This window comes from Triticum aestivum, chromosome 4B, assembly GCF_018294505.1.
Source record: "Triticum aestivum cultivar Chinese Spring chromosome 4B, IWGSC CS RefSeq v2.1, whole genome shotgun sequence".
In the NCBI taxonomy this organism is placed as follows: domain Eukaryota; kingdom Viridiplantae; phylum Streptophyta; class Magnoliopsida; order Poales; family Poaceae; genus Triticum; species Triticum aestivum.
Window position 1 is genome coordinate 530,035,272 of NC_057804.1, and position 24,265 is coordinate 530,059,536.

The following is a 24,265-nucleotide window of genomic DNA, read 5'->3' on the forward strand; positions in this document are numbered from 1 at the left end:
TCATACCATAGGTTATCCTATAGGTTCTACTTGGCACAAACACTAAATAAAACATGAAAACACATCTAAACAGAAAGTAAATGCAATTTTTTATTAAATAATAGCAAGGAAAAAATATTGGGTTGTCTCCCAACGAGCACTTTTCTTTGAAGCCTTTTTAGCTAGGTGAGGGAGTCCTGGACTAGGGGGTGTCCGGATAGCCAAACTATCATCATCGGTCGGACTCCAAGATTGTGAAGATACAAGATTGAAGACTTCGTCCCGTGTCCGGATGGGACTTTCCTTGGCGTGGAAGGCAAGCTTGGCAATACGGATATGTAGATCTCCTACCATTGTAACCGACTCTGTGTAACCCTAGCCCTCTCCGGTGTCTATATAAACTGGATGGCTTTAGTCCATAGGACGAACAACAATCATACCATAGGCTAGCTTCTAGGGTTTAGCCTCCTTGATCTCGTGGTAGATCTACTCTTGTAATACCCACATCATCAATATCAATCAAGCAGGACGTAGGGTTTTACCTCCATCAAGAGGGCCCGAACCTGGGTAAAACATCGTGTCCCTTGTCTCCTGTTACCATCCGCCTAGACGCACAGTTCGGGACCCCCTACCCGAGATCCGCCGGTTTTGACACCGACACTAGGCATTGAGATTTCAATGATGCTCACATGAAAGACAAGAATTGAAGCATAAAGAGAGCATCATAAAATATGTGACAAACACACTTAAGTCTAACATAGTTCCTATGCATATGTTTTTTATAAAGGGCAACCTGGTGCATGTAGCTCCCGCTTGCGCAGGGTCCAGGGAAGGGTCCGACCACTTTGGATCTATAGTACGCAGCCTTTCCCTACATTTCTGTAAGAGGCTATTTCCAGGACTTGAACCCATGACCTCATGGTCACAAGGCAGCAGCTTTACCACTGCGCCAAGGCTCCCCTTCTATGCATATGTTTTTTATAAGCAAACAAATTATCAAGGCAAGCAAAAACTAGCATATGCAAGGAAGAAGACGATAGCAATCTCAACATGAAGAGAGGTAATTTAGTAACATGAAAATTTCTACAACCATATTTTCCTCTCTCATATTAATTACATGCAGGATCATAAGCAAATTCAACAAAATAGCTATCACATAACATATTCTCAACATGATTCATATGCATGCAAAGTCGACACTCTTCCAAGATAGTGGGCTTAACATTAACTAAAATCATGACCTCTCCAAACCCACTTTTATCAAAAATATCATAAGATTGAACATACTCCAAATATGTGGGATCTAAAGTTGACACTCTTCCAAACCCACTTTCAATATTATTGCAAACACTATTATCAATCTCATATTCATCATGGGGCTTAAATAAATTTTCAAGATTATAAGAGGAATCATCCAATCATGATCATTGCAACAAGTAGTAGACATAGCAAAACTAGCATCCCTAAGCTTAGGGTTTTGCATATTATTAGCACAATTGACATCAAGAGAATTTATAGTAAAATCATTGCTATCAAGATTTTTATTCAAGGAGTTATCGTGAATCTCTTCATAAATTTCTTCATCATAATTTTTAGATTCACGAATTTCAAGCAAAACTTCATAAAGATAATCTAGTGCACAAAACTCACTAGCAATTGGTTCATCATAATTGGATCTCTTAAAAAGATTAGCAAGCGGATGAGGATCCATAGATCTTAGGTTCTCTATTTAGCAATAAATAAACAACTATTCCAACCAAACAAGCAAACGAGCCAAGTAGGACACTAAAGCAAACGAAAAGATGAACGGAAAAAGGGCGAATAAAATGGCAAGGGCGAAGTGGGGGAGAGGAAAATGAGAGGCAAATGGCAAATAATGTAAATGCGAGGGAGATGAGTTTGTGATGGGTACTTGGTATGTTTTGACTTGAGCGAATACCTCCCCGGCAACGGCGCCAGAAATCCTTCTTGCTACGTCTTGAGCTTGCGTTGGTTTTCCTTGAAGAGGAAAGAGTGATGCAGCAATAGTAGCGTAAGTATTTCCCTCAGTTTTTGAGAACCAAGGTATCAATCCAGTAGGAGGCTCCTCAAAAGTCCCACGCACCTACACAAACAAACAAATAACTCGCAACCAACGCAATAAAGGGGTTGTCAATCCCTTCACGGCCACTTGCGAAAGTGAGATCTGATAGAGATAGTATGATAAGATAAATATACTTTTGGTATTTTATAATATAGATGCAAAAAGTAAAGATGCAAATAAAAGTAGATTGAAAGCTTATATGATAAAAGATATACCCGGGGGCCATAGGTTTCACTAGTGGCTTCTCTCAAGATAGCATAAGTATTACGGTGGGTGAACAAATTACTGTCGAGCAATTGATAGAAAAGCGAATAAATATGAGATTATCTAGGCATGATCATGTATATAGGCATCACGTCCGTGACAAGTAGACCGACTCCTGCCTGCATCTACTACTATTACTCCACACATTGACCGCTATCCAGCATGCATCTAGAGTATTAAGTTCATAAGAACAGAGTAACGCATTAAGAAAGATGACATGATGTAGAGGGATAAACTCAAGCAATATGATATAAACCCCATCTTTTTATCCTTGATGGCAACAATACAATACGTGCCTTGCAACCCTTTCTGTCACTGGGTAAGGACATCGCAAGATTGAACCCAAAGCTAAGCACTTCTCCCATGGCAAGAAAGATCAATCTAGTAGGCCAAACCAAACTGATAATTCGAAGAGACTTGCAAAGATAACTCAATCATACATAAAAGAATTCAGAGAAGATTCAAATATTTCCCATAGATAAACTTGATCATAAACCCACAATTCACCGGATCTCGACAAACACACCGCAAAAAGAGTTTACATCGAATAGATCTCCACAAGAGAGGGGGAGAACATTCTATTGAGATCCAAAAAGAGAGAAGAAGCCATCTAGCTAATAACTATGGACCCGAAGGTCTGTGGTAAACTACTCACAACTCGTCGGAGGGGCTATGGTGTTGATGTAGAAGCCCTCCATGGTCGATTCCCCCTCCGGCGGAGCGCCGGCGAAGGCTCCAAGATGGGATCTCATGGATACAGAAGGTTACGATGGCGGAAATATTTCTTTGGTGGCTCCTTGGATGTTTTCGGGGTACGTAGGTATATATAGGAGGAAGAAGTACGTCGGTGGCCGCTCGAGGGGCCCAGGAGACAGGGGCGTACCCAGGAGGGGTGGGCGCGCCCTCCTATCTCCTGGTCGCCTTGATTGCTTCTTGACTTGCACTCCAAGTCCTCTGGATCACGTTCGTTCCAAAAATCATGCTCCCGAAGGTTTCATTCCGTTTGGACTCCGTTTGATATTCCTTTTCTTCGAAATACTGAAATAGACAAAAAAAACAGCAATATGGTTGGGCCTCCGGTTAGTAGGTTAGTCCCAAAAATGATATAAATGTGTAAAATAAAGCCCATAAACATCCAAAACAGGTAATATAATAGCATGGAACAATCAAAATTTATAGATACGTTGGAGACGTATCAGGACCCATCAAAGTGAATAGTCCAATATGTGTTATCTGGCTTCTCTTCAGGCATATGTAGCTCTGTCTAGTCATTGATAAAATCCGCAAGTGCTTGAGACTTGATGGCCATGCGAGGCATATACTTCAAAACATGAGGTCCAAGCTCAATGGCCCACTTGGCTACCCGACCTGTGGCTTCTCTGTTTTGAATAATATCCCCTAAGGGTGCAGAACTAACCACAATGATGGGATGACCCAAAAAATATTGCTTAAGCTTCCGACTAGCCATGAACACCCCATATACGAGCTTCTGCCAGTGCGGATACCTCTGCTTGGACTCAATAAGCACTTCACTGATATAGTAAACCGGACGTTGAACCGGATATTCCTTGCCTGCTTCCTTCCGTTCCACCACAATGGCTACACTGACAACCCGGGCATTAGCAGCCACATATAATAACAACAGCTCCTTATCAATAGGAGCGGCGAGGACTGGCGGTTTAGCTAGCTGTTTTTTCAAAGCTTCAAACGCGTCATTAGCAGCATCACTCCAGACAAAGTCATCTGTTTTCTTCATCATCTGGTACAGTGGTATAGCCTTCTCACCCAACCGGCTTATGAAACGGCTTAAGGCAGCAATACGACCCGCCAGACGTTGAACATCATTGATACACGTCAGCTTTGCCAAGGAGGTAATTGCCTTGATCTTCTCCGGGTTAGCTTTGATGCCTCTGTTAGAAACCAGAAAACCCAAGAGCTTGCGTGCCGGCACACCAAAAACGCACTTGGCTGGGTTAAGCATCATCTTGTAGACCTGGAGATTGTTGAAGGTCTCCTTCAAATCATTTATCAAAGTTTCCTTCTCTCTGGATTTCACCACAATATCATCCACATAAGCATGAACATTGCACCCAATCTGATTGTGAAGGCAATTCTGCACACATCGCTGGTAAGTCACCTGGGCACTCTTGAGCCCAAAAGGCATAGACACATAGTAGAAGGCTCTAAAGGGAGTGATAAAAGTTGTCTTCTCCTGGTCCTTAACTGCCATCTTGATCTGATGATAACCAGAATAAGCATCCAAAAAACTCAAACGCTCACAGCCCGCCATAGCATCAATGATCTGATCAATATGAGGGAGAGCAAAAGGATCAGCCTGACAGGCCTTGTTTAAGTCCGTATAGTCCACACACATAAGCCAAGTGCCATTCTTCTTAAGCACCAGCACCGGGTTAGCCAACCACTCCGGATGAAAGACTTCAACAATGAACCCAGCCGCCAAGAGCCGGGCCACTTCCTCACCAATGGCCTTTCGCCGCTCCTCATTGAAGCGAGAAGGAATTGTTTGACCGGCTTAAACTTCGGGTCAATATTAAGAGTGTGATCAGTGAGTTCCCTCGGTACACCTGGCATATCAGAAGGTTTCCATGCAAAGATGTCCCGGTTCTCATGGATGAACTCGATGAACGCGCTTTCCTATTTAGGATCCAGGTTAGCACTGATACTGAACTGCTTGGATGAATTGCCAGGAACAAAGTCAACTAGCTTAGTGTCATTAGCCGACTTAAACTTCAATACCGGATCATGCTCTGTAGTTGGCTTTTTCAAAGATGTCATATCTGCCGGATCAACATTGTCTTTGTAGAACTTCAATTCCTCTGTTGCACAAACAGACTCAGCATAAGCAGTGTCACCTTCTTCACACTCCAAAGCTATTTTCCGGCTTCAGTGCACTGTGATGGTCCCCTTGTAACCCGACATATTGAGCTGTAGATAAACATAACAAGGTCGTGCCATGAACTTGGCATAAGCCGGCCGTCCAAACAAAGTGTGATACGGGCTTTCAATCTTGACCACTTCAAAGGTCAACCTCTCGGCCCTGGAATCATGTTCATCCCCAAAGGCCACTTCCAGCTCAATATTGCCTACAGGATACGCCGACTTACGAGGCACCACTCCATGGAAAACAGTATTGGACGGCTTAAGACTTTTATCAGTCAATCCCATGCGACTGAAAGTATCATAGTAAAGGATATTAATGCTGCTACCCCCATCCATGAGTACCTTAGTGAATTTGTATCCACCAACTTGAGGCGCCACCACCAAAGCCAAGTGACCCGGATTATCAACCCGGGGCGGGTGATCCTCTTGACTCCACATGATGGGTTGCTCAGACCATCGCAAGTAATGGGGAACTGCCGGCTCAACGGCGTTCACAGCCCTTTTATGAAGCTTCTGATCTCGCTTGCATAAACTTGTGGTGAAAACGTGATACTGCCCACTATTCAACTGCTTCGGATGACTTTGATATCCAGACTACTGCTGCTGACCCCCTTGACCGGATTGTTGATTGTAACCACCCTGATTACCTTCATGGTTTTGGTGACCCTGGAAACCAGAATTAGAACTGCCACCATCGTAACCCGGGCCATGAGAACCACCACCACCAGAACCTGAGCCACCGCCCGGCCCATGATTGTTCTAGAATAAATCAAAACTTTTGAACTCCCTCATAATTTGACAATCTTTCCAAAGGTGAGTGGATAGCATTTCCTTCCTGCCATGCTTTGGGCAGGGTTGATTCAGCAACTGCTCAAGATTGATACTTTATCCACCTATCCGAGGAGGTGGCTTCCCCTTACGACGCTGACCATTATTCTGCGTATTGGTATTGGCCACAAAATCTGAATTACTATCGGCCTTGCACTTACCGTTGCCCCCCTAACTCGTCGGGTTATGCTACGGACCCTTGGTGTTGCCACTCTTCTTTCCCTTTCCCGGCTTTTCATCATCAGACTCGGGGTCCTTGGTACTACTAGAGTCGGCATATTTAATTATAGCCACCATCAGCTCCCCCATGTCATTGCAATCATGCTTCATCCGCCCTAGCTTCTGCTTAAGAGGCAAAAAACGGCAATTTTTCGCGAACATTAGAACCGTTGAGCCGGCATTGATGTTGTCCGACGAATGCAGGATAGCCTTGACCTGGCGCACCCAATGGGTCGTTGACTCGCCCTCTTCATGGACGCAAGCATCCAATTCCATAATTGACATGAGTTGTTTACATGTATCTTTAAAGTTCTGGATAAACCGGGCCTTTAGCTCGTCCCATGACCCAATGGAATTGGCAGGAAGCCCTTTTAGCCAAGTGCGGGCCGTCCCATCCAGCATCATGGTGAAGTATTTGGCACACGCAGCATCGCTGACCTCCAACAGTTCCATAGCCATCTCATAACTCTCAATCCATGCCTCAGGGGGTAAGTCGGCTGTGTAATTAGGCACCTTACGAGGTTCTTTGAAATCCTTAGGAAAACGCTCATTCCGTAGAGCCGGCACTAAACATGGTACACCCGTGGTTCTAGAGGTCACCCTGCCTCCACCGAAGCTGTCGGATAAACCAGAAGATGTTGTTGAGCTGCCTGCTGAGCCGCCTGCTCGGCTTCTCGACGTGCCCTGTCCTGATCAACCAAATCATGAGCACCCCCACACGTTGGGTCATGCCCATGCGGCTGGTTCCGGCACCTGTCATTGCTTGGAATGGCTGGTGAGTCCATGTGTCTGCTATAACTTTGGCTTGGGCGAGGGGTCGAATGGATCCTCTCTCAACTGTAAGAATATGCCTCCTGTTGTACTAATGCTGTTTGAAGAAGCTCTCTAGCCCTCTATGTTTCAACCGCTGCTGGAGAATCGCCTTCAATTGGGAGAGCCGCCAATCATGTCGCCGCAGCGATCATATTATCCAAAGGGTTGGAAAAGTGACCTGGTGATGTCGGCACATATTGGGGCAGTGTATTATTCAGAAGAGGTGGTTCCGTCGTGTGTGGTTGAGCTGACGCGCCGGCCCCAGGCGCTTCAAACCGGTTTATCTCTGGTTGGTTACTGGTCCCCGCTCCAGGTGTGCAACAGAGGTTCCTTGCCTCGTAAACCGGTGGCAGACGACTCCGGTGCCTTCTCCTCATGATTTCGTTTGAAGCGTTCTGATCCAACGAGAGCCGGAAGGAACTAGCCTGGATCTGTTGTGCCTGAGCATCCAAAACAGCTTGCTCTGCAGTCATCCTTGCATTCTCCACCATCAGGTCTTCCTTGGCTTGTGCTACCTCGTCACGTAATTTTGCAACTTCCGCGTTATGCTGAACTTGATTTCCTTGGTTAACCTCTACTGCTAACAAGGTTGTCAGATTATCTAGTAAATCAGTCAAACATGAGCCGGCGGGCGCGTAGGGCCTCCTGCCACGGCTGCCATCGTCGTTGTTGACCCGGAGACCATAGCTGCCGCGGTCAAAGAATTGTTTCCGGGCTGCGTACCGGCCATGAAGATTGCAACCCTATTCGGCGGCTCATAGGGGTCTGGAATACTGTCGCCATCTGAATAACCCCCGAGCCTGCAGTCTTGCAGTTGATATAATGACGTAGTCTCACCCGTGGATGATTCACCATCAGAATAGATAGTCGTCTCACCACCAGACATGGATCCTTCCTCAAATTCTGCTCCATGGATGAATCCCACGAAGGCACGTTCCATGGCGGGCTGAGCTCGGGCGGGTCATGCATGCTGAGCCATCTCGATGATGTCGGTGCAGATGTCCGGCTCAGGGCCCGGCTTGCCGATCTTGCCGATGAAGACGTGAATTCCGCCGAAGGGGACCTAGTACCCGTACTCAATTGAGACGGCCTCGGGGCCCCAGCCTGCATCGTCAATGTAGAGCTTGCTGCAATGACTCTTGGTCATCCAACCCACACTGTATCCCTTGATCCCTTCGAATCTGCCCTTCAAGAACTCAAAACCATCGTGCGCTGGCCCCACGGAGGGCGCCAACTGTCGTGGAATTGTCACGGCAGATGTCCTAGTGTGAGGACTTAGTCGTGGAGCCATCGCAACTAGGTTAGCTTAAAGGGGTTAAACGGGACAAAGGACACAAGAGTTTATACTAGTTCGGCCCCTTGCGGTGAAGGTAAAGGCCTAATCCAGTTTGAGGTGGTATTGCTTATGTCTCGATTACCAGGGAGCGAATATGCTTGACCTAGCTTTCGATCTCTTGTTTCTTGCCCTGAACCTCTGTCAGGTCGTCCCTTTATATACACAAGTTGACGCCCAGCAGCTCACAGAGTCCCGGCCGGCTCATAGACAACCTGTCCGGCTCGGTGACTAAATACACTTGCCTTACAATACAAGTCACACACATATGGCGATTTACCCCTATGGGCCTTAAGTCACCCTTGGGCCTTGGGCCCTTGCCTATGAACCGCCATCTTTAGTATCCTCATGGGCTTCGTATGGATGAACCGCCATAGGTATAACCCGGTCTGTCCTGGGTGGGTCATACCTAATAGTCATATCCCCAACAGTGGGTATCGTTATTTTTTTACCTTCACAGATGATTTGAGCAGATATCGGTATATCTACTTAATGAAACATAAGTCTGAAACATTTGAAAAGTTCAAAGAATTTCAGAGTGAAGTGGAAAATCATCGTATCAAGAAAATAATATTTCTACGATCTCATCATGGAGGCAATATTTGAGCTACGAGATTGGTCTTTATTTGTAACAATGTGGAATAGTTTCGCAACTCACGCCACCTGGAACACCACAGCGTAATGGTGTGTCCAAACATCGTAACCATACTTTATTAGATATGGTGTGATCTACGATGTCTCTTACTGATTTACCGCTATCGTTTTGGGGTTATGCTTTAGAGATGGTTGCATTCTTGTTAAATAGGGCACCATCTAAATCTGTTGAGATGACACCATATGAACTGTGGTTTGGCAAGAAACCCAAGTTGTCATTTCTTAAAGTTTGGGGCTGTGATGCTTATGTGAAAAAGCTTCAACCTGATAAGCTCGAACCCAAATCGGAGAAATGTGTCTTCATAGGATACCCAAAGGAAACTGTTGGGTACACCTTCTGTCACAAATCCGAAGGCAAGATATTTGTTGCTAAGAATGGATCCTTTCTAGAGAAGGAGTTTCTCTCGAAACAAGTGAGTGGGAGGAAAGTAGAACTTGATGAGGTAATTGTACCTTCTCCTGAACTGGAAAGTAGTTTATCACAGAAATCAGTTCTAGTGATTCCTACACCAATTAGTGATGAAGCTAATGATGATGATCATGAAACTTCAGATCAAGTTACTACCGAACCTCATAGGTCAACGGGAGTACGATCCACACCAGAGTGGTATGGTAATCCTATTCTGGAAGTCATGTTACTAGACCATGATGAACCTATGAACTATGAGGAAGCGATGATGAGCCCAGATTCCGCGAAATGGCTTGAGGCCATGAAATCTGAGATGGGATCCATGTATGAGAACAAAGTGTGGACTTTGGAGAAGCTTGTATTTACAAGAAAGTGAGTTAGAGCTCTGTAGCATTTCTAATATTATATGTGGATGACATATTGTTGATTGGAAATAATATAGAATTTCTAGATAGCATAAAAGGATACTTGAATAAGAATTTTTCAATGAAAGACCTCGGTGAAGCTGCTTATATATTGGGCATCAAGATCTATAGAGACAGATCAAGACGCTTAATTGGACTTTCACAAAGCACATACCTTGATAAAGTTTTGAAGAAGTTCAAAATGGATCAGTCAAAGAAATGGTTCTTGCCTGTGTTACAAGGTGTGAAGTTGAGTCAGACTCAATGCCCGACCACTGCAGAAGATAGAGAGAAAATGAAAGTCATTCTCTATGCTTCAGCTAGGTTCTATCATGTATGCAATGATGTGTACCAGGCCTGATGTGTGCCTTGCTATAAGTTTAGCAGGGAGGTACCAAATTAATCCAGGAGTGGATCACTGGACAGCGGTCAAGAACATCCTGAAATACCTGAAAAGGACTAAGGATATGTTTCTCGTTTATGGAGGTGAGAAAGAGCTTGTCGTAAATGGTTACGTTGATGCAAGCTTTGACACCGATCCAGATGACTCTAAGTCGCAAACCGGATACACATTTATATTGAATGGTGGAGCTGTCAGTTGGTGCATTTCCAAGTAGAGCATCATGGTGGGATCTACGTGTGAAGCAGAGTACATAGTTGCTTCAGAAGCAGCAAATGAAGGAGTCTGGATGAAGGAGTTCATATCCGATCTAGGTGTAATACCTAGTGCATTGGGTCTAATAAAAATCTTTTGTGACAAGCTGGTGCAATTGCCTTGGCAAAGGAATCCAGATTTCACAACAGAACCAAACACATCCAGAGATGCTTCAATTCCATCCACGATCAAGTCAAGGAGGAAGACATAGAGATTTGCAAGATACATACGGATCTGAATGTTGCACACCCATTGACTAAGCCTCCTCCACGAGCAAAACATGATAAGTACCAAGACTCCATGGTTGTTAGAATCATTAATATGTAATCTAGATTATTGACTCTAGTGCAAGTGGGACACTGAACGAAATATGCCCTAGAGGCAATAATAAAGTTGTTATTTATATATTTCCTTATATCATGATAAATGTTTATTATTCATGCTAGAATTGTATTAACCAGAAACTTAGTACATGTGTGAATACATAGACAAAACATAGTGTCCCTAGTATTGCTCTAATTGACTAGCTCGTTAATCAAAGATGGTTATGTTTCCTAACCATAGACATGTGTTGTCATTTGATGAACGAGGTCACATCATTAGAGAATGATGTGATGGACAAGACCCATCTGTTAGCTTAGCATTATGATCGTTGCAGTTTTATTACTACTGCTCTCTTCATGACTTATACATGTTCCTCTGACTATGAGATTATGCAACTCCCGAATACCGGAGGAACACCTTGTGTGCTATCAAACGTCACAACGTAACTGGGTGATATAAAAATGCTCTATAGGTGTATCCGAAGGTCTTTGTTGGGTTGGCATAGATCGAGATTAGGATTTGTCACTCCGTGTATTGGAGAGGTATCTCTGGGCCTTGTCGGTAATGCTCATCACAATAAGCCTTGCAAGCAATGTGACTAATGAGTTAGTTGCGGGATGAAGCATTACAGAACGAGTAACGAGACTTGCCGGTAACGAGATTGAACTAGGTATGATGATACCGACGATCAAATCTCGGGAAAGTAACATACCAATGACAAAGGGAACAACGTAAGTTGTTGTGCGGTTTGACCGATAAAGATCTTCGTAGAATATGTAGGAGCCAATATGAGCATCCAGGTTCCGCTATTGGTTATTGATCTAAGATGTGTCTCAATCATGTATACATAGTTCTCGAACCCATAGGGTTCGCACGCTTAATGTTAGATGAAAATTTGTATTATGAGTTATGTGTTTTTGATGCCCGAAGTTTGTTCGGAGTACCGGATGAGATCATGGACATGACGAGGAGTCTCGAAATGGTTGAGACATAAAGAATGATATATTGGACGAAGGTATTCAGACATCATAATGGTTTCGGGACGTTTCAGATATTTATTGGGGAACCGAGGGGTTACCGAAACCCCCCGAGAAGTTATGGGCCTTGATGGGCCATAAGGGAGTAGGAGAGGGCAGCCCGCAGGGTGCCCCCCGAGGGAGTTCGAATTGGACAATAGGGAGGGGGCGTGGCCCCCTCTTTCCCTCTCCCTCTCCCTCTCCTTCCCTCTTTCCCCTTCTTGGAATAGGAAAGGGAGACCAACTAGGATTGGGAATCCTAGTTGGACTCCCCCTTGGTGCACCCCCTCTAGTCCGCCAGCCTCCTCCCTCTCCTCCTTTATATACGGGGACAGGGGGCACCCCAAAGCACACCAATTATTCTCTTTGTCGTGTGCGGTGCCCCCTCCATAGTGTACTCCTCCGGTCATAGCGTCGTAGTGCTTAGGCGAAGCCCTGCACTGATCACATCATCAACATCGTCGCCACATCATCGTGCTAACGGAACTCTCCCTCGACCCTCTACTGGATCAAGAGTTCGAGGGACGTCATCGAGCTGAATGTGTGCTGAACACGGAGGTGCTGTACGTTCGGTACTTGGATCGGTTGGATCGTGAATACGTTCGACTACATGAAGCGCGTTAACTAACGCTTCCGCTTTCGGTCTACGAGGGTACGTGGACACACTCTCCCCCTCTTGTTGCTATGCATCTCCTATATAGATCTTGCATGAGCGTAGGAGAATTTTTTTAAAATTGCATGCTATGTTCCCCAACAATTATGGCAGACCGTCTAGAATCGTTGAAAGCATCCATCTGAAGCTACCCAATAGACCTATCGACTGCAAATGTCCCTGCTCCACTTCCCGACAAGGAACATACTATACTACTCCCTCCATTCTTAAATATAAATCTCTTAGAGATTCGAATGTGGACTACATACGGAGCAAAATGGGTGAATGTACACTCTAAAATATGTCTATATACATCCATATGTCGTTCTAATTGGAATATCTAGAAAGACATATATTTTACCGAAAAAGGCTTTCACCCGCTTTATAAATAAAGAAACGATGAACAACACCCGGTACAAACGCACGCCACCACAACACAGGCATGCACTCAAGGCAGTTTAGGAACAGAGGAAGTTATTGAAGGAAATATGCCCTAGAGGCAATAATAAAGTTGTTATTTTATATTTGCTTATTTCATGATAAATGTTTATTATTCATGCCAGAATTGTATTAACCGGAAAATTGATACATGTGTGGATACATAGACAAAATACCATGTTGCTAGTAAGCCTCTACTAGACTAGCTCGTTGATTAAAGATGGTTAAGTTTCCTAACCATAGACATGTGTTTTCATTTGCTAAACGGGATCACATCATTAGGAGAATGATGTGATGGACAATACCCATTCGTTAGCTTAGTGTTATGGTCGTTCAGTTTTATTGTTATTGCTTTCTTCATGCCAAATACATATTCCTTCGACTATGAGATTATGCAACTCCCGGATACCGGAGGAATGCCTTGTGTACTATTAAACGTCACAATGTAACTGGGTGATTATAAAGATGCTCTACAAGTATCTTCGAAGGTGTTTTTTGGGTTGACATAGATCAAGATTAGGATTTGTCACTCCGAGTATCGGAGAGGTATCTCTGGGCCCTCTCGATAAAACACATCATAAGAAGCCTTGCAAGCAAAGTGACTAATGAGTTATTTGCAGGATGATGTATTACAGAACGAGTAAAGAGACTTTCCGATAACGAGTCTGAACTAGGTATGAAGATACCGACGATCGAATCTCGGGCAAGTAACATAGCGATGACAAAGGGAATAACGTATGTTGTCATAACAGTTTGACCGATAAAGATCTTTGTAGAATATGTGGGAGCGAATATGAGCATCCAGGTTCCGTTGTTGTTTATTGATCGAGAGTTGTATCGGTCATGTCTACATAGTTCTCGAACCCGTAGGGTCTGCACGCTTAACGTTCGATGACGATTTTGTATTATACGAGTTATGTGATTTGGTGACCGAATGTTGTTCAGAGTCCCGGATGAGATCACGGACATGACGAGGAGTCTCAAAATGGTCGAGAGGTAAAGATATATATAGGATGATAGTATTCGGACGCCAGAAGTGTTCCGAGTAGTATCGGGTATTTATCGGACTACCGAGGGGGGTACCGGAACCCCCCGGTGGGAATAATGGGACTTATGGGCCATAAGAGGGGAGCACACCAGCCCAAAAGGGGTGGCGCGCCCCCCTTAGGGAAGGAGGCCGAATAGGAGAAGGAAGAGCGGGTTCGGGCCCCCTTTCCTTCCTCCCTTCCCTCCTCCCTTTTCCCCCTTCCGATAATAGGAAAGGGGGGCGAATTGGACTAGGGCCCCAAGGCTGCCCCCTCCCCCTCCCACCTATATATACATGGGGAGGGGGCTCCTAGAAGACAGACCAATAATTGTTAGCCGTGTGCGGCGCCCCCCTCCACGGTTTACGCCTTCGGTCATATTCTCGTAGTGCTTAGGCGAAGCCCTGTGCGGATAACTTCACCATCACCGTCACCACGCCGTCGTGCTGCCGGAAGTCATCTACTTCCTCGACACTCTGCTGGATCAAGAGTTCGAGGGATGTCATCGAGCTGAAGTGTGCAGAACTCGGAGGTGCCATACGTTTGGTACTTGATCGGTCGGAATGAGAAGAAATTCGACTACATCAACTATGTTGTCAAATGCTGCCGCTTTCGGTCTACGAGGGTACATCGACACACTCTCCCGCTCTTGTTGCTATGCAGCTCCTAGATAGATCTTGCGTGAGCATAGGATTTTTTTTGAAATTGCATGCTACATTCCCCAACAGTGGTATCAGAGCCAGGTCTATGCGTAGATGATATGCACAAGTAGAACACAAAGAGTTGTGGACGGTGATCATCATACTGCTTACCACTAATGTCTTATTTTGATTCGGCAGTATTGTTGGATGAAGCGGCCCGGACCAACCTTACATGACCGCGTTCATGAGACCGGTTCCACCGACATACATGCAACTAGTTTTGCATAAAGGTGGCTGACGGGTGTCTGTTTCTCCTACTTTAGTTGAATCGAATTTGACTGTGGCCGGTCCTTGTTGAAGGTTAAAACAGAAAACTTGATAAATCGCCGTTGTGGTTTTTGTGCCGTTGGTAAGAACGGTTCTTGCTAGAAGCCCGTGGCAGCCACGTAAAAATTGCAACAAGAAAGTAGATGGCGCCTAACTTGTTTTTGCAGGGCATGTTGTGATGTGATATGGTCAAGACATGATGTGATATATGTTATTGTATGAGATGATCATGTTTTTAAAAGTTATCGGCAACCGGCAGGAGCCTTATGGTTGTATATTTATTGTATGAAATGCAAACGCCATGTAATTGCTTTACTTTATCACTAAGTGGTAGCGATAGTTGTAGAAGAAATAGCTGGCAAGATGACCACGACGCAATGATGGAGATCAAGCTGTCGAGTTGGTGACGATGGAGATCATGACGATGCTTTGCAGATGGAGATCAAAAGCACGGGATGATGATGGCCATATCATGTCAAATATTTTGATTGCATGTGATGTTTATCTTTATGCATCTTATTTTGCTTAGTACGGCGATAGAATTATAAGATGATCCCTTCACTAAAATTTCAAGGTATAAGTGTTCTCCCTGAGTATGCACCGTTGCGATAGTTCTTCGTGTTGACACACCACGTGATGATCGGGTGTGATAGGCTCTACGTACACATACAATGGGTGCAACACAATTTTTCACATGCGGAATACTCGAATTAAACATGACGAGCCTAGCATGTACAAACATGGCCTTGGAACACTGGAGACCGAAAGGTCGAACGTGAATCATATACTAGATATGATCAACATAGAGATGTTCACCATTGATGACTACTCCATCTCACGTGATGATCGGACATGGTTTAGTTGATTTGGATCGCGTATCATTTAGATGACTTGAGGGATGTCTATCTAAGTGGGAGATCTTAAGTAATATGATTAATTGAACTTTAATTTATCATGAACTTAGTCCTGATAGTATTTGCAAATTATGTTGTACATCAATAGCTCGCGTTGTAGCTCCCCTATGTTTTTGATATGTTCCTAGAGAAAACTAAGTTGAAAGATGATAGTAGCAATGATGCGGACTGGGTCCGTGATGTGAGGATTATCCTCATTGCTGCACAGAAGAATTATGTCCTTGATGCACCGCTAGGTGACAGACCTATTGCCGGAGCAGATGCAGACGTTATGAATGTTTGGCTAGCTAGATATGATGACTACTTAATAGTTTAGTGCGCCATGCTTCATGACTTAGAACCGGGACTTCAAAAACGTTTTGAATGCCATGGAGCATATGAGATGTTCCAAGAGCTGAAATCAATATTTTAGACTCATGCCCATGTCGGGGGGTATGAGACCTCTGACAAGTACTTTGCCTACAAGATGGAGGAGAATAGCTCAGCTAGTGAGCATGTGCTCTGAATGCCTGGGTACTACAATCGCTTGAATCAAGTGGGAATTAATCTTCCAGATAAGATAGTGATTGACAGTGTTGGGGAAAAAGAACACCTATGGGTCACAAGGATCCCTTCTATGTTTGGCGGGGGATTAGCTGCACGAAGAGCAGGTCGAGCCGTTAGCACACAGGGTTTTACCCAGGTTCGGGTCGTAGAGATGCGTAATACCCTAGTCCTGCTTGTCTGGATATATGTGTTCTTGAGCTTTTGAAATAGCTACGATGCATGCACGGTCCAAAAGTCTGAATCCTCTCTCTGTATGCTTTGGGCCTCCTTTTATACATAAAGGGGTTGCCACAATGGCACACAGGAGGTGGCAAGCTATAGTGTATGAGCTTATCACTCGGCACCGCAGGACAAACGCATTTAATGTGCTGCCTATGTGCCTTCTTCCTTTATTGGGGATGGCAACAGAAGCCATCTTGTCTGTCGCCGCTCTTCCTTCCTTCGACACGCGTCCAGGCTGACGAGGCATGCGGTGCCACCCTGGCTAACTAGTTGCTGTGTTTGGCACAATGGTAAAGCTTCCACGAAGATCTACATGCTGCCACGCAGGCGTTTGCTTAGTTGACACGCCAATCGTCGCACTGGAGTAGTGGTAAGGTGGCGAGCCCTTGCCGGGCGCGGGTCTAGCCGCGGCCCAGCGATCATCCCCGGCAAGGCTTGCCTGGGGCCTTGGAGTCGTCCCCGGCAAGGGTCTTGCCGGGGGTCTTTGTCTTCTGGTCCCACGTGGACCCGTGGGTTGTCAATCTTTATGAGGATCTGCATGCTTACCAAGCATGCGTTCTCAGATCATGGTCTTAACGTTGTCGATGGTGTCTGAGCTCTCAGCCTCAAGGGTGATGGGCTAGCTGGTATTGCGCAGGTCACCCTAGCAAGGGTGTTGCCGGGGGAGGTCCAGCTTGCCCTCTGCTCCTTGTGCTTCAAGTATCTGTCTTGGTAGTCTTCGTGTTTTGTCTTCTGCTGCCCTACCGGGCCCGGCCATAGGCGTGGCTACAATTGCTCGTGCACAAGTAAGGGGTACAAAAGATTCCGTACTTTTGTACACCGATGGGAGCCCCGGGCCTGGGCCACACGTGCGCGCGAGGGGTAGTTGGGCCAGGCCCAACGCAGTGCGCGGGCACGCGTGGTAGAGGCTTAATCTTCCATGATCTTCTTGCCAGTTGCGCTTCCCCACAATCCGCGTCGAGTGCGTGACGTGGGGGTCGTGCGTGGGATGGCCTCAGCGTGCTTGCGTCATCTCGCAGTCGATAGTAAAGAGGCGGTCCGTGCCTCCCTTTTTTTAAAAGAAGGAATATGCAGGGGCTTACTAAGTGGACTCGGGTCACAGCCTGCATGGCGCTGCACCCCACGATCACGAGGTGGAAAATGGTCATCCTGCCTATCCTCACGCCCCCTCTCGCTCTGCCACGTATCCTCCATGCCTTGGGAAGGGCAGGCGATGGATGCGAGGACGTGGGCATTAACGCCGAGGCAGGAAACCAGGCGTTTGTTGATTGGGGAGCGGGTCGGTTCTGATTCCCCGTGCTTCAGGAGGCCGCATTGGTCGTGTGGGGCGGCCACCCTTTGGGTTGGGTGGCCAGGCCCTGGCCTTGCTCTTCTATAAAAAGGGAGAGGGATGGTGCTTCTCCACACTCGTCCTTCTCTCCTCCTTCTGCTTGACATCTTTCTTCCATTCGCCATGGTGAGAGGGTGCACCGGTGCTTCGACAGCGGTGACGAGGGCTTCTTCTCGACAGCATGCCCCTCCTCCCCTGAAGCTTCTGGTGGCAGAGCCCACTGCAAGGGGGAGAGGACATGGACGGGGCCGAGGTTACCATGGTGCTTGGGGAAGAGGAGGACGGGGCGGCGCGCCGGCTGCGCTTTCGCTGGCGGCCCCTCCTCCAATGGACGGCCATGACGGAGACCAGCCCCTCGAGTTCTTCATCCGCTTGTACAAGCGCGTGACGGCCATCTCCGTCTCCCTACCCCGTTTGCATGGGTGATGGAGCAGGATCCGCTGCAGGCTTTCAGGCTACACCTGAGGGGCTGCGGGAATGGTAGCACATGGGTCAATGTTGGCTTCCCGCTCCCTCACGTCATGTAGCTCTGCTGTGGGTGGAAAACTTTTGCACGTGCCCACAGCTTGTCGGAGGGGCACGTTCTCCATTTTAAGTTAATGGAGAACAGCCTGCTCTCCGTCAAGGTCTTCGGGAGCTCAGGAATCCGCTTAGGGTGCTGCGTGGAGAGTTCCACTAACGACGAAAGCTCCTCCTCGAACGACAGTGGCGAGGAGGACAACGCCAGCGATGACGAGGCAGCGGGCGGGAGGACGACGACTCCGACTCCAGCTTACCATCAGTGGCAGCACCATCATCTGCTCCACCTCCTCCTTCCCCCGGCAACACGCCTTGTCGGGGGTTACGTCCTGCTGGCTCTGGCGTCGGTGGTGGACGGGCTTCCTCGTCAAGCTCTCCATCGTCGCGTTCCCCATGCCCGTCACCTTTCTTCGTCTGCCGTGCCTGGGGAGGAAAGGGGCAAGAACGGGGATTATGGGGAACTTATCTTTTTCTCAATTTGTAGGCACTTGTCAAATCTTAACTTTCTAAGAAATGTACTCTTCCGAGTCCATGCTTATGTTATGTAATATTTGTACTTGCATCTGCATATCAATGAAAAAGATGAGCTTTTGTTGGGAACTCATGCATGTATACGTTCGTGCAGAGGCGAAATGCCCCTTTAATGAAAACTAGCCAAGTGCCCATGTGTTGCAACGGGGATACAAAATCTAGTGGTTGGACACACAAATTTCAGTTGTTCAGCATCAACCGTGTCAAACATATACTTATGGTCCTCATGCATATACAATAACTACCCCCCCCCCCCCCCCCAACAGTAATTGTGCACCTGTTAATACCACTCAATTACAAATATTGGAAGCAAAAGAAATCAGAAATCGTAACATAAAATGTTTGCCCACACCAATTGCAGCTATTTCATGTTGGAAATTTAATTTTCTACGAGAAGGATTTAACTTGAGCAATTATAGCTTGTCTTATTAAATTCGAAGAGCTGTGCTATTGCATACTTGTCAATCAAGCAAACATTGTATTTGCCAAATACAAAATTACAGGATTAGTGTCCAAGAGAACGAACATCAACTTGTAAGAATGGACCTACACACTTTGTTATCTTCAGTCTGTAAAATCGCTCCTATGCCACTTGGAGATTCAGAGATAGATCACATTCCAAGTGTCAGGTCCTTAATATAATTCTCAAGAATACATGCGAAGTTTGAAGCATTTCATAAGACAAGATGACTCTGGTGATTCTAGAAAGTTACTTGAGCAAATTAAAAAAGTATTGAATAGTTCCTAAGGAAAATTGTAACTTGTTGATGATTCTCATGAGTAGCAAAGTTGGCTAGAACTTAGAAAATATTGCCTTTGACTATAAGGCCTCCTTTTACTAACCAAAATTGCATCCTATATGAGGTAAAATGTAGCTAGGTATTTATGAACTGAGACAGCTACGTGCAGCAAGAGAAAGCGAAGATCTAACAAAACACAAATTTAATTAGTTATTGCTCTTGTACTATGCTCCATACAGGAAGTATTACGCCACCCAAACTATTAAAGTAACTTCGGAATCTAGGCAACTTAATCCCATTAATATAGAATATTGAAACAAACAACGTGGTGAACAACTGACGAGTATAGTGTCACCATTCAGTCATTCAATATATATAGATAATAAAGAGCTATAGCCTGCAATTACGCTCAGGTTCAGCTGCACTATGACATGATAAGACTATATGCTTATGTGATTCTTGGAAGGTTATTCAGTAAATAAAATATCAATGATATCAGATGAAAACACTACCGCCAGAAACAACCTGCCATGACTTAGCATCAGTTCTAGCAAAACTACAATGAAAATTGTTCCACCAAGTAGTTGTACAGGTGTGACAGTACTATTGCTATACCTTCTTGATCCATGGAACTTTAATATGTTTTGGACCGCTGCTTGGCGCTGCCGAGTGTGACGAGTTCTCCTCGCGTCATGAGGCTATACCTAGGTACGCGCGATTCACCCAATCCACCGCGACCTCGATCTAATCCGGCATTGGCAGGAGACTATAGGAAGGTCCTTTAGAAGGTTACTGTTGCCTTGACAACCGTCGGCTGACTTGGATCTTCCCTGCCGCCCTGTTGCAGCAATCGACGGCTTGCTATCTTCTTCATTAGTACGGCATCTAGGAATCCATGTACAAGCTAGCAGCCTCGGCCTGCATTCTGAGGAATTGATCTCATTACTTTATTTAGAGATTGATTAATACTTTCCTACTCATGAAGATAAATTGATCTTTTGCATTCTCTTCTTCTCAACCAGGCTTGATAATTGTTACACAGTTGCCTTATTACGTGGATGTGTAGATAAACCTGGAGGCCCGGACTTTGCTCGGAAACTCAATGGACGTCCGGAGAACGTGATCCCAGGAGAAACTAAGCTGTATAGTCCTTACGGCCAAAGCTCCTCTCCGAGTCGCCCGCACCTGACCTGCAGAACAAAAACAGAGGAAGATGAGGTAGGGGGAGCACGAACTGAGAGGGTACAGTGGCCGGTAACCGGATCGGCACCATGTACGAGCCCAGCGGCGGCGGGCCCTGGGAGGCCAGGAGCTGAGGCCGACGCCCTCCTCAACGTCGAAGTCAAAGTAGCTCCGGCCGGCTGCTTCGAATCCTTTTGTCGCCGGCTTCGGCGGCCTCGCTCCGTCGTAGGTGGCAGGTTCTGGACGGGAACCGAGCGCGGGGGTGGGGGGTGGGGGGCGACGCCAGATTCGGCGGCGACCAGATCGGAAGGGGAAGAGGTGGGTTCGGGAGCGATAGAGATAGATCGCGTTTGACTGACCTACAATTTTTTTCCACCAGAAAACCAACTTGGGAAGAGAACGCGATGGGTGGAGGGATTGATGAATCGGGCGATCGTAAGGGGGGAGACCGAACCTTACGTTTTTTTAAAGTAGTAGAGATAAAGGAGTCTCCTCGGCAAGCTACATTGTCAGCGTCCTCTGTGCCTGCCAGAGAATCACATCTTCCGGTTACAGACGCAGGGTCCAGCCCCCTGCCAAACTCTTTTAATTCAAGGTTACTGCAACTACCCCGACCGAAGCAGCGTTTGAGTCGGGGATGGGAGCACCCAAGTCTAAACAGGGTGGCGAGGTTTTTTAATGCGCAAGTCACAAGTTACGAACATGAATGGGCAGGAGATGAACTTTATCTGGTTGGGTTGTCGGGGATGTCGTGCCGAGTAGTCTTCTCAATTTCTTGCCGAAGCGTTGTTACTACAGCTGAAGGAGGAGATAATAGGGGCACGGAGCCTTGATGGTTCCCTGGTACCTGTCAGAATCTAAGGTAGCACAATATCTTGGGAAAGCATGGCATGCATACATATGTATATATAGACATGGAAACTAGCAGGGAATTGTACATGTAAAAACTATCTAGCTGTGCACATGGTGTGCGCTTGGCTCTATACATAGGATTACATGCCTTGCCAGCAAGGCTAGTACAAAAAGGGGTTGTCGGAGCTCCCGGCAACCGCACCCTATGGCTAAAACTTGCGAAGATGTTTGATATTCCAGGAGTTGCTCACTGGAATGCCATCTTCGGTCTCCGGGCGGACACGCCGGTCCTGGTAACTCGTATTACTCGATAGGGGCCTTCCCACTTTGGCGTCAACTTGTTTGAATTCTTGGCGGACTGAACACGCCGAAGAACAAGGTCGCCTTCCTCAAGGCTTCGCGCGTGAACCTTGCGGCTATGATAGCGGCGCAAGGCTTGCTGGTAGCGAGCGGCTCGCACAATAGCTCAAAGACGATCTTCCTCAAGGAGCGTTGCATCATCTTGGCACAACTTCTCTTGCTCAAGCTCATCATAAGCGAGCACTAGAGGTGACCCGTATATGAGTTCCGTGGGAAGAACTGCTTCTGCCCCATATACCAGGGCAAAGGGTGTCTGGCCAGTAGCTCGATTTGGTGTCATTCTGATTGACCAAAGAACCGTTGGCAATTCATCAATCCAGCGTCTTCCACACTTGCGCAGCCTGTCGAAAGTTCTCATTTTGAGGCCTCGCAACACTTCAGCCTTTGGCCTTTTCACTTGGCCATTGCTTCTTGGATGAGCAACAGAAGCAAAGCAAACTTTGTTGCCAAGGTCTTGGATATACTGCATGAAGGTGCGGCTCGTCAACTATGTGCCGTTGTTGGTAATGACTCTGTTTGGCACACCAAAATGGCAAACGAGTCCCTTAAAGAACTTGACGGTCAACTGCGCTGTCACCTTTCTCACTGGCTCCACTTCCAGCCACTTTGTGAACTTGTCAATTGCGACGTACAAGTACTCAAATCCCCCGGCAGAACGGGGAAAGGGGCCCAGTATGTCGAGCCCCCAGACCGAAAATGGCTAGGAGAGAGGGATTGTTTGAAGGGCTTGAGTTGGTTGATGAAGCTTCTTTGAATGAAACTGGCACGCTTCACACTTGGTTATTAGTGTCGTTGCATCCTGGAGGGCAGTGGCCAGAAGATACCTTGCTGGATGCCTTGCCGGCAAGGGCTCTTGACCCTATGTGGGAGCCACATATGCCTCCGCGTATCTCTGCCAACAGCTCCAGTCCGTCCTCCCGAGGAATACACTTCAATTTCATGTCGTTTAGCCTCCTTCTGTAAAGGACATCTCCACAAACTGGTACATGCTAGACCGACTGGCTACTTTCTCTGCTTCTTCCTGCTCCTCAGGGAGCTCCCTTGTTTGGAGGAAACGGACTGTATGCTGTGACCATGCTGGAGCCTGAGGCTCGACGGCGAGGACTAAAGGCATGTGTTCTGCCCGGGGGCAGCTATCTCTACGACAAGAGCTTGGGACTCTGCCGGAGGCTGCTGCTCCCTGACAAGCTTGGGGTACCCAGCAACTTCCTTCTCGGTGGCTCCTGGGAGCTCTGCGGGAAAGTATTTTTCGGGGCCCGCCTTCCTTCGCTTGTTCTTCTCTACTGATGGTTTGACGGATGGCTGAGTCAATTGAAGCACAAAGGTGCCTGGTTCCACAAGTAGCGTGAGGGCAGCGCGCTTTGACAAGTCATCGGCAATGATGTTCTCTGCTCGAGGAACATGCTCTACTTGCAGACCGTCAAAGCGCTCTTCCAACTTCCTCACTTCATCCACGTAAGCCTCCATCAACGGGCTCTAATAATCCTTGTTGACTTTCTTGACGACAAGTTGTGAATCTCCTCTGACAATTAGTTTGCTGATTCCGAGGTCCGCCGCGATCCTGAGACCGGCAAGCAGCCCCTCGCATTCTGCGGTGTTGTTTGTCGACCTCTCTCGGGGAAAGTGCATCTGGACCACGTACTTGAGGTGCTCTCCGCTAGGCGCGACGAGCAGCATGCCAGCACCAGCACCTTGTAACGAGAAAGCCCCATCAAAGTACATAATCCAATGACTACTTGCCTCTTTGCCGGGAAGGATGGTCTCTTGAACTTCTTCATTAGGCGTGGATGTCTATTCTGCTATGAACTCTGCCAAAGCCCTGCTCTTGATTGTGAAGTACTTTCAAATCTAACTCCAAAGCTCGACAGCTCCAATGCCCACTCCACAATCCTCCCAGTTGCATCTGGATTATGCAAGATTCATTGCAACGGGAGGCGAGTGATGACGCTGATCTCGTGTGCTTGAAAGTAGTGGGGCAGCTTTCTCGAGGCCATAAGAAGGCCGAAAAGCAACTTCTGCATGCCATAATACCTTGACCTAGCTCCCTGCAAGAGGGAGCTAACAAAGTAGACCGGGTGCTGCACCACCTTCTTCTTCTGTGTTG

The 24,265-nt window shown here is 46.6% G+C and overlaps 1 long non-coding RNA gene across 2 annotated transcripts; it reads right to left on the reverse strand.

Annotated features, from left to right (window-relative positions):
- Window positions 1-16,325: 16,325 nt before the first annotated feature.
- LOC123093110 (uncharacterized) lies at window positions 16,326-21,378 on the reverse strand. 2 transcript variants are annotated; one of them, XR_006445054.1, is made up of 3 exons: window positions 21,038-21,356; window positions 20,383-20,957; window positions 16,326-18,919 (listed from the first exon to the last, which is right to left on the reverse strand). It is a non-coding gene; the product is annotated as an uncharacterized lncRNA (long non-coding RNA). The 2 variants fall into 2 exon arrangements; XR_006445053.1 differs by lacking the exon at window positions 16,326-18,919 and having other exon boundaries at window positions 20,224-20,957; window positions 21,038-21,378.
- Between the last annotated feature and the right edge of the window lie 2,887 nt (window positions 21,379-24,265).